The sequence below is a fragment of the Anser brachyrhynchus genome, assembly GCF_964034855.1.
Source record: "Anser brachyrhynchus genome assembly, chromosome: 8".
Lineage (NCBI taxonomy): Eukaryota > Metazoa > Chordata > Aves > Anseriformes > Anatidae > Anser > Anser brachyrhynchus.
The window spans coordinates 3,770,121-3,786,426 of NC_137702.1; positions in this window are offsets into that span (position 1 = coordinate 3,770,121).

A 16,306-nucleotide genomic window follows, 5' to 3' on the forward strand; every position below is an offset into this window, starting at 1 on the left:
TTGATAATATGAAATGACATATCTATATTTACTCCTTACGTTATTCAGGGGGTTGTTAAAGAGTTCAGGGGTTTAATACAAACTGTTCTGAAAGCTTCTGCGTCATTCTCACAGAAACAACCTGATGATAAGGGTCCCTCTCTATAAGGCGTGTGACTGCACTGGAAGCTCATGCGACTGGGAGTAACTTGGGGATCTCTAGCAGGGAAAGACAAGGTTCTTGCGTGAGCAGAGTGTGTTGGAGTCCGTGTGCTATGGCAAGACTCCAGTGAGATCCGTTGTGTCCCTCCTGGTCACGCTAATCCACCTGCAAGCATCAACGTGCAAACCGAGACCCTAAGGAGTGCTGGTCAGACACCCTCCCAGTTAGAGTTCGTCTGCTGGGCTATACTTGAATTACCCACAATTGATTTATTTATTTTCCCTGGGGAAAATTTGTCTTCCAGGGGCTAAGAGTAAAAAAAAGAGAAAATCCGATGCAGCCTTTCAGGGCTCTCTGTATCGAGTTAGTTTCTTTATGAAACCGGACTTGGATGCCAACAGTGTGTGTATGGAGGCTTCGGAAAAGAGCATTATCATGGAATTTCTCTCAGAAAGCAGTTCTTCCTTGGGTTAATTTTCCTTCTAAAAGTCACTGTACAATCAAGAAGGAGATACATATGTGAAAGCGGGAAGATGCAAATGTGTAAGTTTAGGCCATTCACATTAAACACCCAAGAGGGGGAAACAAACCCCCTCATTTTCCTGCAGGAGTAGACACGAGTAAGAGATGTCAGTGCAGCTATGACATCTGTTTACATGGGGATTTTATGCACCTGTTCACTAGGCAATAACAAATGCTTACCATGGTGGTAGCTGTATCACACGGTACATATGCTGCTTCTGACATACATAACACCTCTTTAAGGAAACACATGGCCCCATATGTCATGAGAACTTGTTTACATTCTACAATACAGTAATGGAAAATATGTTTCATAATAAATGTTTTCATCATTTTTGTGTTTAAGGAAAGAATGGGAGTTTTACACCCTAGCTGTCAATCTGAGTGTCCTCCTTCATTGTTCTCATTGAGAGATGTGTGGCTGTGAACTAAACTTCCTAAGAGCTTTCAAAATTCAGAAGAGTTCAGATCTTAACAGATCAGTTTTAAGGACTAATGTCCATGGAAAACGTACAATAATTTTTTAAAAAATGCAATATATATTTGATGCACGTCAGAATATGTATTTATTTGAAGTTCTATCTATCTATCTATCTATCTATCACATGTCCCATTTCTGGTCAAGCTGACAAGAATGCATGTCTTGTATTGTGTGTGCCCAGCTCTTGAGATACTGAAGCCACTTCAGAAGGAGTATGCCGTTGGCTCTGCAGTGTCACCTCTTAGTTCAGTCATCCTGGAACTGGGAAAAGGCATTATGTTACTTCATATCCCTAAAAGTAGCAGGTCATCTTCCTCTTGAGCATTGACTAGTCCAGCCTCTTGAGAAATTAATTTCTGGTCTGTAGCTTGGATATTTTTTGGCTGAGATCATTCAGATTTATGTTGCCATTTTAAGGCTTTTCCCTTCTAATTGTTCTTCTGTTTTCATCTGACAGTGTTTCTGCCTTGAAGAGTGCTCATACACAGGAGTTTGAGTACTCGATTCAGTCCTTGCTGCTGGGGCAAGATTTGTCCTACAGTAAAACTAATAGTGTTGTAAGAACTCCAAAAAGAAACTTTTATTTCCTATGTAACAGAGGTCCAAGAGTTAATTCTTATTATAGGGATTTTTATTGATGATATTCACCCTGACACTTTCTGGGGTTTAGTTTTGGTTATTCCCTTACACTTTTAACCATAGGTCACATTCGTGGAGTTAGTTAACCGGGTGAAAATGAGACCCTACCTTGTCAGCAGAATCCACTCATTTACAGACAATACTGAAGTCTGAATGTGGGGGATATGTGGACTGACAACTTGTATTGTTTTGATTTAAAGAATCACATGTTGATATATTGTTCAAATACTGCTTTTATCTTTTTAGCCCTTCTTCAAAGCAGTATTCACCACTAGTTCAGCAGTTCCCTGGTATAAAAGAATGAATGAATAGATCATTTATTCCAAAACATAATAGCATAAGCTTGTCAGCTCCCTTTGTGCGTAGATGTAATGCTGTCTAACAACAAAGAATTTTTATAAGTTTCATTGAATGCCCCCCACAAGTACATTTTATTACCGCTACCTCATTTAGCATGTATGTATAAGAAAATACATCTTATTTTCTTTATTTTAAATTATCTGCCTGATAAATTCTTCAGGTGCCTTTAACCACAGTCTTGTGAGAAATAGAAAATAGTGCTTAGCTGTTTGTTTTTTTTCCTCTCTCTCTCTATTTATTTATTTATTTTATTGTTTTAGATTTTGTTCTGGGCAATGCTTATTCCTTTCCTCCAACCCCCTTCCTAGACTGGGAAGTCCTTGCCTGCTTTGGCCAAGCTTGGATAAGTTATGTACCTCTATATGATCTGACAAACAGGAGCACAGAGAACTTTAAAATCTGCTTATGAAATGTGTCTGTGGTAAAATATCAGTAATAATTTTAAAAGGGTTAAACTTCACTTTTAGTGACGTTTTCTGATTTATGCTTTCTTGCTGTTAGTTTCTGAGTTTTTTGTGGCTTATGCAATATGTTAAGGCATGAAGATGCTCTTGCCTGTATGTATTGGAGAACAAGGATGCATATTTTGAGTTACTCTATGAGCTGAGCATGTGTTTTACTGTTTTCTGTTTCAAACATGCTGCTCTAGCATATTTGGAGGATCCACCACATGAAAATAGACTTGCTAAAGTAACTCATCGTGCAGAAAGTCTGAAACTTACTCTCAGGATACTGCAGAGCAGCTCTGACATTTAATCTTCCTCTTGACTCTGAAATTGCAATGTCACTGGAAAAAAATAAAAGCAAAACACCTCCCAAACTGTCTGGTCCCTGAACTCTGCATAATAAAGAGAAATGTGATGTATTCTTTTAATAACTATAGAAGCCTAAGGCCCTAATTCAACAAAGCATATATAGGTCTCATTGACTTGGAGGATGCTTAAGGTTAACCATGTGCTTCATTGCCTTGTTGAGTTGGGGCTATAGATACAGTGATAATGTATACCCAATGAAAACCTGCCCTAGGTAAAAGCATGGGCTTACCAGACAGTGCTCAGCTTCAATTATAAATAATTCCTCTTTTTTTAAAATAAAGTATCCCTTTAACACACACAGACACACATGCACACACGCAGTGTTTTTTGTTCTTTAAGATAAATTCTCATCTGTTGGAATCATACATAAGATTCTGTTTCTCCCCATACTGCAGCTTGGTTTTCATCCCACAGACAGATAAATACACACATATTTCTAGGTTATTATCATAATTAGGCCCAAGACTCCTTTTATAATTGTACATGGAAGAGAGGGGATAGCAAATCTTGTTTGACTTGGAATTCTTGAAAGTAATTTTTTACTTTAAGATACACTTCCCTAATAATTTTATTCATTACAACCATGTACATAGAACAATTCTGAAAATACTAGGGACGTATTTATATTGTTTCTTAATTTATCTACTTATTTTTGATACCCTTTAGAAGGGAATGATGTTTTCCTCTTTAACTGTGCTCGAATACACAAGTACCACCTTTTAAAACACTGCTGACTGTAATCCTGTTCCAAGGTTTTTTATGTTCAGTATGCTACTGAAATTTGGAACAAAATTTTGCCCATTAATTTATCCTATAAACCCTGCTGAACTGGTCTTTTGGTCCTGTACCTAGGTGCCTTGCTTACAGCAGAGTGCCAGCAAGCAATATGAATGGGAGAATGGCAATATTTAAAAAAAGAACGTAACTTAAAATCCCGAAGGAAGAACTGGTTCCCAGCATTTTAGGGCAGCATATGATGTTCCATCAGTCTGAAGCCAACATTTTTTTTTGACTTACTTTAAAGTCAAGAAACAATATGATAACAACCTACAGAAACTTGGCACAATAATTGAATAATCACTTTTCTTCCAGTGTCTGATCAAGCCATAAAGAGAAAAATCACAAAGATGAGACAAATTTTATTTTGCTATCGTATGCGGTGAGCAGTTTCTGAGAAATATTGTTTCCTCACTACAGGGAACCAGTGCCTACTAATAGCAGAGCCAAGCAAAATTTCTGAAAATTGTTATTGTAATGTTTACATAATGAGATCATATTTTTTTCCCCTTATGAAGTACAGGTGCAAAATCTAAACACTCTGGTCCCAGAAGTACAGCTTTCCAGCCATTTCTTTCTTAAGCAGTTCTTGCAAACTTAACCAGCCGTCTATTAATGGGCTATTTACAACCCTGGTAAATCTTCTCTTTTTTTGCCTCTTGCAACCCTACCAATGAAAAACAAACAAACAAACTAAAAAACCCACACAACAACAAACTCAAAATCTTTCTACACTTTTTTTATTTAATTATTTATTTTCTCATATTCTATTTTTCAAGAGGCAGTCAACCTACAGAAGAGCATCTGCTGGACCCTGAGCGGGGAACAGACATACAGAAGCCTTGCAACCGTGAAAGCCAGGAGGGTCGGAGCCCGGATGGTGTTTGCTCTCAATAAGGAGGCTTTCTCCTTCAAACGAAGGGAGGCAGCACCCTCTAGCACTGAGCCTTTGCTACCACTCCAATGACAGGCACTGCCAAACATAAATCAGAGTGATAACAGCCTCTGCTGGGGATTCAGACCCACATTTTCCTGCATGGAAGATAAAATCTTTTCTGGTTCTTAATTCAATCACATACCCAACTGGCAATCTTGCATATCAAAATGGGAATCCTGGGAGGCTGCTGGAATATGCAGATCAACAGAAGCTAATTAGCATTTACTTGCAGCCATCCTTAACTGATTGGCAGCACAGCTGTGGGGACCAAGCAGAACATGCTGAGTTGCATATTTGTATGGCCACCTGCCATTTGGTGGGATCCAAAATAGTGTAAACTACCACTTCATAATAACTCGGTGACCTTAGTTTTGAAGTAATATTGAATAGACATATTTGGCTAAGTGTATAATTAGTGCTTATTTCACCTGACATGCAGTTCAACAATAGGCTGTGCAGCAGTACCTTCTTAATTTGACATGTTGATGTCTTAATTGAGATTGACAACTTGTTAGGGAGGTGCTCTATTTCCAACGCAGGCTGAGATCTACCCATCATCACTGACTTTCCTATACATATGAAACAATACACTTTTATCCCTTAAAACATATTCCAACTATTCAGAACTGAAAGATCAAACGTGAGTAGAGCTCGCTGATGAAAGCACCACGTCTACTTCTTGCAGAGTTTTTACCTAAGTACTTTTACAGATTTGCTCAAAATTTGCAGTGAAATGGGATGTGACCCAGAAAATAAAAATATCAAGAAACATAACAAAGAAAATTAAGGGGAAAAATGTTTAGGCAGAAGGAATGTCAGCATTGTAGGCCAATTCACACAATGGTGGTGAACTGAACATGAATGAAAGCCGTACCGGATATCAACTGTAAGCCATTGAAAAGAGAGCGGTGCCTTTCATGGTTAAGCAAGTAAAGAAGTTTTATAGCCTGGTTGCATCACCACCCTGATCTGGAATTCTGGGTTACCTGGATCTAAGGATGCCTCTGCCTACAGGCAAAAATAAATAAAACAAATCAAATTTGTGTGCCTATCACACACTGTATATAACTGACCTGTGTAAATTGGCATGTTTTCTTGGGGCATCTGGACTGGCTTGTAGCAACTAGGAATTTGGTCCTCTTTTGGGACCGCATGATAGAGAGTTTAAATATATATGTATGTCTAGTGGTGGTAGGAAGAGTATGTGTAGGATTGCTGATCGATGTGAAATATAAAGAAATACATAAGTGGTGCTATAAAACTTAATGGAAGATGTAGTAGCATGGTGACAGGTAAGAAAGGAGTTCTTGTTTGCATGTTTCCAAAATAGGACCAGAGGCTGTGGGAAAATGAGTCCCTTCAATTAAAACTACATCCACATTATTCCTGTGTCACCTATGGACAGAAGCAAGACCTGGAGGTCATCTGCTGTTTCTCACCTGAGGATGTACTATTTAAAAACCTGCTATGCCTTAACCAGTACCTGCCTTTCATGGTGTCCTTGGGATAAATAAGTTCAGACATACTTTGGGGGACATGACTCTATCACATTTCTTGTTTATTAAAATACACACACATAAAATACACTCCTGATGATGCTCATGAACAGATAAATGGCTAAGTTAACAACAACCCTCCCCTTTGCCCCCGTGAACTGTGTAACGTACAGATGGAAAGAGCCCACCAGGCCATTGAGTTCAGCTGGCCTGCCTCTGCAGGAGTCATTCCAAAACTTGCTTGGTGTTTGATCTTTGGATGGAGATCTACATTCTCCATCATTTTGTCAGTGCTCTGAAAGCAGAGGCAGCTGTTGAATGTTACAGAGGGGGCAAAGCGACTTGGTTCTTGAGCCCTGGTGTGAAGGCTTTGTACACATGGCCCCAGAATTGCCTTGGCTCTTTCTGTAGCCACACTGAATCATCTCCTCCCATTTGAGGAGAAAAACCTCAGCTTAACTACTAAGAAGCCCTGCCAGGTGCGTAAGCACTTCTGAGCTAAGGCTTTGGAGGCAATTTGTCACTAGTGCAACCAACGCTGCCACACAGTAAATAGTTCAAGGTGTTGTGGATGTAACCTGCTGGCCCAAAGGCAAATGAAGGGAACAGAAATTTTCCCATTGTTTCAGATGCACTTTGGATCACACCCGTGGTTATCAGGAAATCGTGTAGCTCTGTTCCTGGGTATACACTTGGATGCCCTCAGGTTAGGGAGGTCGTGTGTGTCAAGAGCCTTGCTTCTGCCCAGTCAGATGTTGATTTCCCAGGCAATTACTTGGATGCCTGGTTTTGTGAGAACCTGAGCAAGTTGGTAGCTGGTCGTAGAACGGAAAAGAGATGGGAGTCTGAGCTGACTGGCAGCTTGACAGCCTGTTGGGCAGGTTGCTGCAGCTCTGGGCTTTCTGTACGTATGGGGAGCCAGGAGCCTGGGAGCATTGGCTCCCGAGCCCCGAGACTCCCATTCATCTGGGACTTCCCATGTTCCTTGCTCCGTATTATGCAGCCAAGTGGAATTTTAATTAGAAACTTATCTAAATTGTTTGATAATTTTTCAAACCTTCTAGAATTCCTTTTTTTCCTTCCAAATGGGAATGAAAACAAACTGGAATATTAAAACCATCCCTGTGCCAGAATTACAGATCTCCATCCAACACTACTTCTAAATTCGTGCCACAATAGGGTTTGTGACTGAGCTATGTCATGTTGTATCACGCTCTGTGAATGACAGCCTGACATTATAAGTGCTCATCACAGCGCTGTATACGTATAAAGGATGTTCTAAGTTCTGCCAGCAACCAGGCATGGCCGTTTGGGAGCTATCTGTAGTCACTAAACCTCAGGAGCTGTATTAGGGTGCAGGCAGTGAATTCAAACTCCATCAGCCTGGTACGGCTGTTGTGCTGGTAAGACCTGCAGTCTGATGGGGATCTCCCTGTTTCACTGCTCAGAGGGGGGGCTCCCCAGGGAGGGTCCTTGCCGTGCACCGCGTGCCCCAGGCAGTGCCACATCCTGCTGTGAAACTTGTGCGCTTTGACCACGGCATGGCATTTGTGCCATGACCCCACCATCACCTCTCCGATGAAATGGGCACTCTCTTAGGAGGCTCAAGAGACTAACAATGTCTAAAATAAGATGAAAAACTACTGAGCCCTGCACAGGGGTTGCTGGGAGATACTTTGTGCCATCCCTGGTATTGGAGAGGATGATCCTGCCTGCATTAAGATGAATCATATGAATCTCAGCTTCCTGCTACTGATGAGAGCAAGCCCTCTACCTGTTTAGGGGCACATTCTGGATTTTTGCTTCGTGCAAGCATCCATCTCTCATATCCATGTGAGATCCCACGAGCAGCAGGACAGCTCATACATCAGGCGGGCTCAGGGAGACCCCTTCGTTAGCATTCGTCCCAGTCCGTGCTGATGCTGTAACAGGTAATTGGACAAGTTTATTTCCAAAGCCTGTGCTGTAAGCTGAAGTGAGATGCAGTCCTCGGTAAAGACTTTTGCTGCTTTTCTGCTATGCAAAATAACAAAAAAGACTAATCTTAAAACTGCTCTTAATGAGTATAACCAAAATATTAACAGTAGTAAACAAGAATACATTTGCTCATAACTTGTCATATCAGTGTAATAAATTAAGCCAGAAACACATTAACATTTGACAGCTTAAACAATGCAGGAAAAAATACAAACCTCACAGGGACTATGTGAAGCATGTTGGCAGTTTAACAGACATTTTGAGATGTAGATACATATATCAACCTTTCTGAATTTAGTCTTGATAACTCCTTTTCCTCTGTGTGCCAAAACACTGCCGTGTGAAGACTAATGAGTTCCAGATTTGTTTATCTTTGGTGGCTGAGGCAGATTCATGAGCCCCTTGAACCCATTTTACAGCGGTCATGTGATAGCAGCGTGCAACACCAGAGGCAGAAACGTCTCTTTTATGCTGATGGATATACAGCGCGTTAAAAGATCCTGCAAGAGAGATGTGCTTGGCCATCTGATACAAGGGCCCATGTCAGATCTGTTTTGGATGATCTATATGAGTGAATTGTCCTGCCTGTTAGCTTTCATATGTGTTTTATGTTTATGTTCAGAGGTGTAATAACAACTGCTCGGAATAAACCTCGTATACGAAATAGGGATTATTATGTCTAACAGCAAGACTTCGTGATGTGTGCTTAACAGATTTTTGTATGGATGACTGTTTTTTTTTCCAAACTTTTTTCTTTTCTTTTTTTTTTTTTTGTATATTGCATAAGCCCTCATGTAAACATCACAGCTGAACAAGACTCTGGTCCAGTGAAACTTCTAAGTGAAACCTCTTCCTCTTGCTTGTCCTCTATTATATATCTACTTTTTTTATTTGGCTCTTAGTTTGCTTTCCTGTTAATCAATTTATGGTGTTTTAATGTTTCCCTATGTTAAGACCTGTGGCTGCTCCTGAGGGAAGGGAGTGTTATGAATATGCGTATCTATCAAAGTTAACATACAGCATTTTGTGTAGGTTTTTGTGAAAGCGGAGCAGAGCACTGACCTGCTGGAGGTCCTGTGTGGTGATTTCTTTGCGAACTAATCTTTGCTTAATTTTAAAGAGAGTGGTTTGGGTTTATCACCCCCTTGTCCCTATGACTGCTTTATATCTCTTGACAGGAAAAAACTGATGCAAAGGCACCTTCAACAGCTTAAAGCAGAGAATGCTACACGAATGTCCCTTGATGATGGCTGGCCACTGCTGTGAACCTGCCTCTCCTGCCATGGTCTGGCCAGAAATGAATTATCTTGAATTTTAAAGTGGTGTACATGTCTAAGTAACTCTGTGTTGGTTTGTTTTTGTTTTTCTGTTTTAGCAGATGCATTTGGACTAACTATTTCAGTACAGTAAACCCTTCTGCTGAGACCGCTCCTTATCTTTCTATTTCATGTAAGTAAGATTTTTTCAAAATTTCTTTGACTGGTCATATATTTTAAGTAAGCAAGCAAGACTTTCTGTGGAAGCATGACTGTTTGTGACTACTGTGTCCTGTGCAGAAGGAGATGTAGCACACGTGTATCCTTGTAGTGCATGACCTGGGGGAGGCAGGAGAAGGGAAGGAGCAGAGGAAGAGTAAAGAAAAAAAAAAGAAATTGAGAGAGAAATTGAGTTATGTATAGGGATTATTTGTTGGGTTATTTGTAAGGAAATCTCATTTGTTATTTGAGTACTTAATAAGTCATCTGAAACCTGAACTAGGAATTGGCTTTTGTTAGCTCTTTCTGATAGAGGTACTAAACCAAGGTCAGAATTTGTTCCATAGTAATGAGAGGTAACAAGAACTTTTGGATTTCACTTCTTGTGGATTTCTTCATCGTACACTGTGTAGAGTACACTCCTGGGACAGCCCAGTCGAGCCTGAGGTCCCCGTGTGCTACACATTGGATAAATACACAGGAAGAGACAGTTCCTGGACTGAAATGTTCACAATCTAAATAGATGTGGCAGCTGAGAGGTGCATAAAGGGGAATTTCCTTTTATCATGAGTGCACATCTGAGTTGCTGAGAGGGGAAGTGATTCAGCCACAGACAGGAATTTTGCCCGCTCTGGGTGGTCGCTGAGCCTCTACTTGCACCTTGGCCACAGGTCACGCTGATCCTTCCAGCTCTCTGTTTCATGATTGTAAATGCAACCTCTTAATTATGATTTTCTGAACCAAATAAGTAAAAAGCAGACAATGCCGTTTCACGTAAGAACAGTCGTCCATTTCTGTACCATGAGCAATGACTGTTCTTGTTCCAGTAGAAGCCAGACCTCTTCATAACATACCTTATAACCTGTTAATTATAATTTCTTTCTCTAACACTTGGATCACACTACTAAATATTTTTAAATATCTATATATGTGTTTTTTAAGCTGCTGGGTTTAGGTTACACCTTTTCCATATGCCCAACCCACACAATCCCATCAACGCTTTCACACACCAGTCAAACACTCTATATTTGTGTGAAACTCACTGAAGGAAAAAAATTCCTATTACTACTACTACTAATACAAATTCTTTTTTCACAACTATTAGTATTTTCCTGAATGCCACTGAATGAAATTACTGCAATTGAATGTCTAACTTTTTGTTGCACTGATTTAGCACAGAGGTTTGATTTATATTTATAATTACTCCAGTCCCATCACCGCATGCCTTATTTTTTTCCTTTTTGCTCAACAAAGCTCCCTTTACAAAACTTAATCACTTTCTGTATGAGCAATTCCCTAATACATTTTATATTCTGTTGTTAGTGTGAATGATGTTCAGAAAGTTGATACACATTGCAACAGCAGGTGTTAAGACAGGCAAGTAGGGAACAAAAGCTCTTAGTGCATGAAAAAGTCTAATAATAGACAATTTGTTCACCTGGCACTGGCTACATTAGCATTTGAGATGAGCTCATTGTTATTTGGCAATGAGCTTTCTGCTGGTCGCAAGGATGAAAATATGGAAAATCCAGGTTGTGGAAATAAAGGTTTGCTAATATTAGAACGGCATTAAATGGTGCATGATAGAACTGGAAAGGTTGAGGGTGAGCTGGGGGTTTTAAATAGTGAGACACTTCCGTAATCAGGAAAGCAATCAATAAAGACAGAGTTGTGTATACACTTGCAATAAAATTACACGTGTAAACATTTTCAATAACTCTACAACTGGGCAAGCTGTTCGGAGCAGGTTTGCACTCAGAAGTGTAGTTCCAGCTTTTTCCAGGCTCACTGAAAACGTGGCCATTAGTTAGGGAAGCTCACCACGAAAAGCGAAGTTAGGCAGTCTGCTCAGGAGGGAATCATCAGTCCATAAAGGCAATTCTCTGCCGCGGCCCCGCTGGGGCTGCCAGAGCCACGGGGCAGTGCTGGCAGCACCACTATGTCCTGCTTGTGTCCTGAGCACCAGGTACGTGGGGTGTGCCTCCAGACCCTGAGCAGCTGGCGTGAGGAAGAGCACGTTGATTCCTGGAAGCGTGTTGAACGCTTCCATGTGTGTTGTTGGGGCCGTGAGCATTTGGGAGGCTTTCTCTTCCAGGAGGGGAGCATGCCTGGTCTGGAGGAGGGGAGAGATGGAGCCTGCACTTGTCTGTACTTCCCATCTATCCCTCAGAAGGTACAGGGGAAGCAGTGCATGAATTAAAAAGGGCAGTGACACAGCCGAGTGGCCCTAAACCACCTTCTGCTTAGCGTGTACACTGCCTCCAGAAAGAGGGCCAGGTGCTCTCTCCCCAGAACAGACAGTGAAATGGGTGTCCTTAACCCTGAAGTGTGTTTTCATGTCCTAATCTAAAACTGAGGAAATCATATTAATTTTAATATATAATAATAATATGTCATCATTGTGGTTTTGTTTTTGGAGAGCAAGAGTCCCTCTGATCTTTTCGATTTTGTTTTCCATATCCACACCATCCCATCTCCTGGCTGTGTGCAGCCAAGGGATTTGGTGAGAGCTGCAGGACCCTGTTCCTATCTACTACTCTGAGCCGTGCACACTGGTCTGTGCCTCGATCCCAGGGACATTAGGGATGGGGACATCACAGATCTCCCTTAGGTGGACCATGGAGATGAACCCTGCAGCAGAGGCCACACTGGTAAGCTCCCTGTAGTGTTTTGTTGTACCAAAACTTTACATTGGCTTCCTTAAGTCACACAGTAGTTCATTGTTAATCAAAAGCTTCTGTTCCTCAAAGTTATGTGTACAGTTTCCAGTGATCTATATGTCAGCAAGCCCCCACCACCATGCAGCTAACTGGGCTAACCTTCCAGACAATGACTGTACATATTTTGGGCCAAAAGCCTCTTCCCTATTAAGTGTAAAGTGCATTGACCATTGTATTACAGCCAGGCAGGGCTTGTTTGACATAAGTGCTATTCGTTAGCATCAGATTTGGTATTGCAGACATCTATGACAATGTGCAATCCGTGCTAGAAGAGGTCAATATGATCATATAGCACCAAAAGGAAAAAAAAATCATAATTGGACTATTGGGTACCGATGATGTTAACAAATAGACAATGATTTTAAAATAGTTGAACTGGTTAATATCTCACACTTTCAAAAGTGAATATGCTGGAGAAGTTCACAAACATTTAGCAATCAGTTCTCACATTGCTTGACCACAGTAGTCGTGCACTGATGGCATTTGTGGCAGCATGTACGTCTGGTTAAGTCCGGGAGTCAGCCCATATACATATCTCTGAAAAGTCAAGGACCAGACAATTAGTTTCTTCACATCAGTTGTTTTTGTCCTCCTTTTTTTTTTTCTTTTTTTTTTTTTCCTTTTAAAATATCAGGTGGAATTTAGGACGTAAGCCTTTAGGTATCTAAAGGGAGGCCACGACTGAGCACGGATCAGATTGCTTTTCCTTGCTCAACTCCCCCTTTGCATTCCAGCCTGACAAAGTTTTGTTGCAGTTACTTAGTACATAGATAACTAAATGCTTTAAATACTAATTAAAATAGATGATGTTTAACTGTTGGCCTGTGCTATTTGTTTATGATGGAAGACAGCAGTGAACAGAATCATCTATTACCATTATCAGCAGCCTTTCTTTTCTTCTCCAGTTCTTATCCAAGCAATACATATGTCCAGGCACTGACTTGGTTCCCGTAAACAGCCTTGTTTCCAACAGAATCTCTTCCTCCATCTTTCCACTGTCTTATCTTTCAATTCACCCCGAAACTACCTTAAAACAATACATCCTAAGTTCCCTGGGGGTTGTGTACTTGAAACTTTATATTGGAATTGTTTTAGCCCATAATGCATGTAGCCTCATTTTCCGTATGCAGAAGTGCATTGCCATTAATCAAAGGAAGAGCTGAGTAAAGTGGTACAATCCACATTCTTATTTTGGAAAATTAAAAGGCAGTATCATTATTAAAAGGCAATTCGGCTAAATGTTTTCTGATGGAGGGAGAATTGGGACACACTACATTGTCCAGTGACTTTGCCAAAAATATGACACCAAGAGGCACGATAAATGAATGTATAAATAGTAATTGTTCTGAAAGGAGTAGTCATAAATCACAAAGTGAGTTTCAGGACATTACTTTCATGGTGATACTTGAAATGTGATCTACCTTGAATTAAAAGAAAATCAGATTTTCTCCTCTGGTTGCGTTGAAAGGAGTTAGATACTGGAAACCCAATTTCCCTGAAGCAAAACCCTATGCAAAATATGAAGCTCTGCAATAAACATTAGACCAAGTTTTGCAAAGAGGAGGGGGGCTGTTGAAGAGTGCAAACCAGCAATTTTTTGGAACAAGAGGTTATTAATCATGCAACACTTAGGGTTAGCAAAGTTCTGGCCCTGAATCAGCGACGCACTGCAACAAATTGCATCACTCCAGTAGGAGCAGATAAGGTGATCTGTGAAGCTCTGCAACAGATCTCGGAAGACCTTTTCCCTTGCAGAACAGCCCGTGTTATAATGAAATACAATCCTATTATTTGTTGTATCCATTTATCAGCAGAATTCAGCCTGTCTCATGCTGTCTGTGCAGATATTCTTCCCCAGGTTCATCCAGCCTGCTTTTGGGTGGAGAAAATACCTGCAGCCTACCTTTTCCCATTTTTTCCCTGAACAGCATCTCCATGAATGTGTGCACAACCTGGGAAGCAATAGTGAAAACTGCTGAAAAGCTGAAGTCTGAAGAGCTCGTAGGATAGCTGAGCACTAGACCTTACCAAAAGAGGGGTCTTTCTTTCTAGGCATTGATATCCTGTGGACATGACCCTGCAGAGCTAATCCCAACTCTGTTTCCCTTATTAGATCAGATACAGGATTCACAGGATGCTTTACAGCTTGGGTCCTCTGTGTTCCCAGAAATCCTCTGGCCAGTTCCCTCATCTCTTCTGGGTCTCTCTGTGACCAGTTTCTGCTGTGCCTATAAGGAGTGGTGTGTAGGTTGGCATCACTAGCTATAATTGCTATAATTACATTTGAAAGTAGACCCTTGATAAGATTTGGAAACGGGGACCAGCTCAATTATGCAGCTTTGTGATCTAATTTTATTTGCTTTGGTTTCACAGTCTCCCTCTTATCCTGCTTGTTGTTTGTCACACTCCTTGTGCTCTGGTTTACATCAAATGAGCTCATCTATGCCTCCTGCTCATATAGCTTATGATATAGGGACAGCCCAGGGAAGAAGCCTGGAGCCCTGAAACACATGGGTTTGCATGGAGAAAGTCAGTTTGGAAAGGCAGGGGAACAAGAAGCTTGGCAGTCTCGGAGCCTAGAGTAAAGGGGATGTAATGTGGTGCTCCTCACCGGGCCTTTCACTGCTTCACAAGGAAAAATGCAAAAGTTTTGGAGCAGGAATTGTTGCCATCAGCTGCTAGCCACCTGGGGCTATTCAAAGAGTAATGAACTTTTGGTATTCCTATAAATTTGAAGTGGTCAAATGATCTCTGGTTGTTTTGTTTGTTTCTTTTCAAGTATTATTCTAGAACAACAGATACGTGGCAATTCCTGCTTTTTTCACTGGTACCTGGACCCCAGATACATGGTGTAGGGAGCAGAGATGCTTGGGCAGCCTTGAAGGTTGTACAGTATTGATGCACTTTTTGATTTAATAACTCATGTTCCTCCAACACGGCAATTTCCTCAGCAGCAGCTAAGAAGCTAATCTGGTTGCCAGACTGACCAACACAAGGCTGAAGTTTCTGAAGCTCAATAGCAGGATTTGAAACAGTTGGTAATTTAGGAGCTAGAGCAGTATGTTTCTTCAGTATAGCCTGCAGGTCAGCCATTACCTGCTAATAAATAGGTAATAAATAACCACTAGCAGTGTCAGCTTGCTGCTATTTATTCTCTCATGTAATATTCCAAGTCTATTTGTACCACAGGAAAAATTACCTGATAGGAAAGCAAACAAGCCACAGCCAGATCTCCCCGCTGAAGCTTGCACAAGCAGAGTTGGTGCCTCGGGCTGTCCCCAGTGCCTGCAGGTAAATCACTGCTGCCACCAAGGGAACCTCACTCCTGCCTCACCTTGTCTCTTGTCTCAGGAGTATCTGCCTGGTTCACCCGGTCCCCAGCCAGACATCATTCTCCAGCTGAGGACTTGGCTTTCCAGTAGCGGTTTGGTCATTTTCTGAGAGCAAGTAGCCAGGCACGATTGCCTTCTTTCTCACTGTTTTCTCCAGTATTTCATGTAGTTTATCCACCCTGCTAAAGCTGGCAAAGAGGTCTCTTTCAGAAGATTGATGCAATGAATTTCACGCTGTATCTTCAGTAAGTGAAATATTTTCTCCCCATTTTTCATCCAGCTCCTGGGGCTGGACAGATAGTTTTTTATTAATAGAATATACACTAATATCAAAACATTTTTCAAGCCAAATCTCTTAATTACTTTTTCCATTACCTGCCTGGCTCTCCACATGAATAAATGAAGAGAAGCAGAGAAGATGGACACATGACAAGATCCTCTATGTAAATCGCTCTGTATATCCCAAACCATCTTCTAGGGCAGTGCTAACTAATTTATGATAGGTCACCCAATAGTTATTAATAAGTTATTGAATTAATATAAAATTAATTCAGTAATATTTCTTGAATTAACAATGGCTCATTAGCCAACTCATGGCTTAATCAGCCTTGTTTTTTGCAAAATATTTGGGAA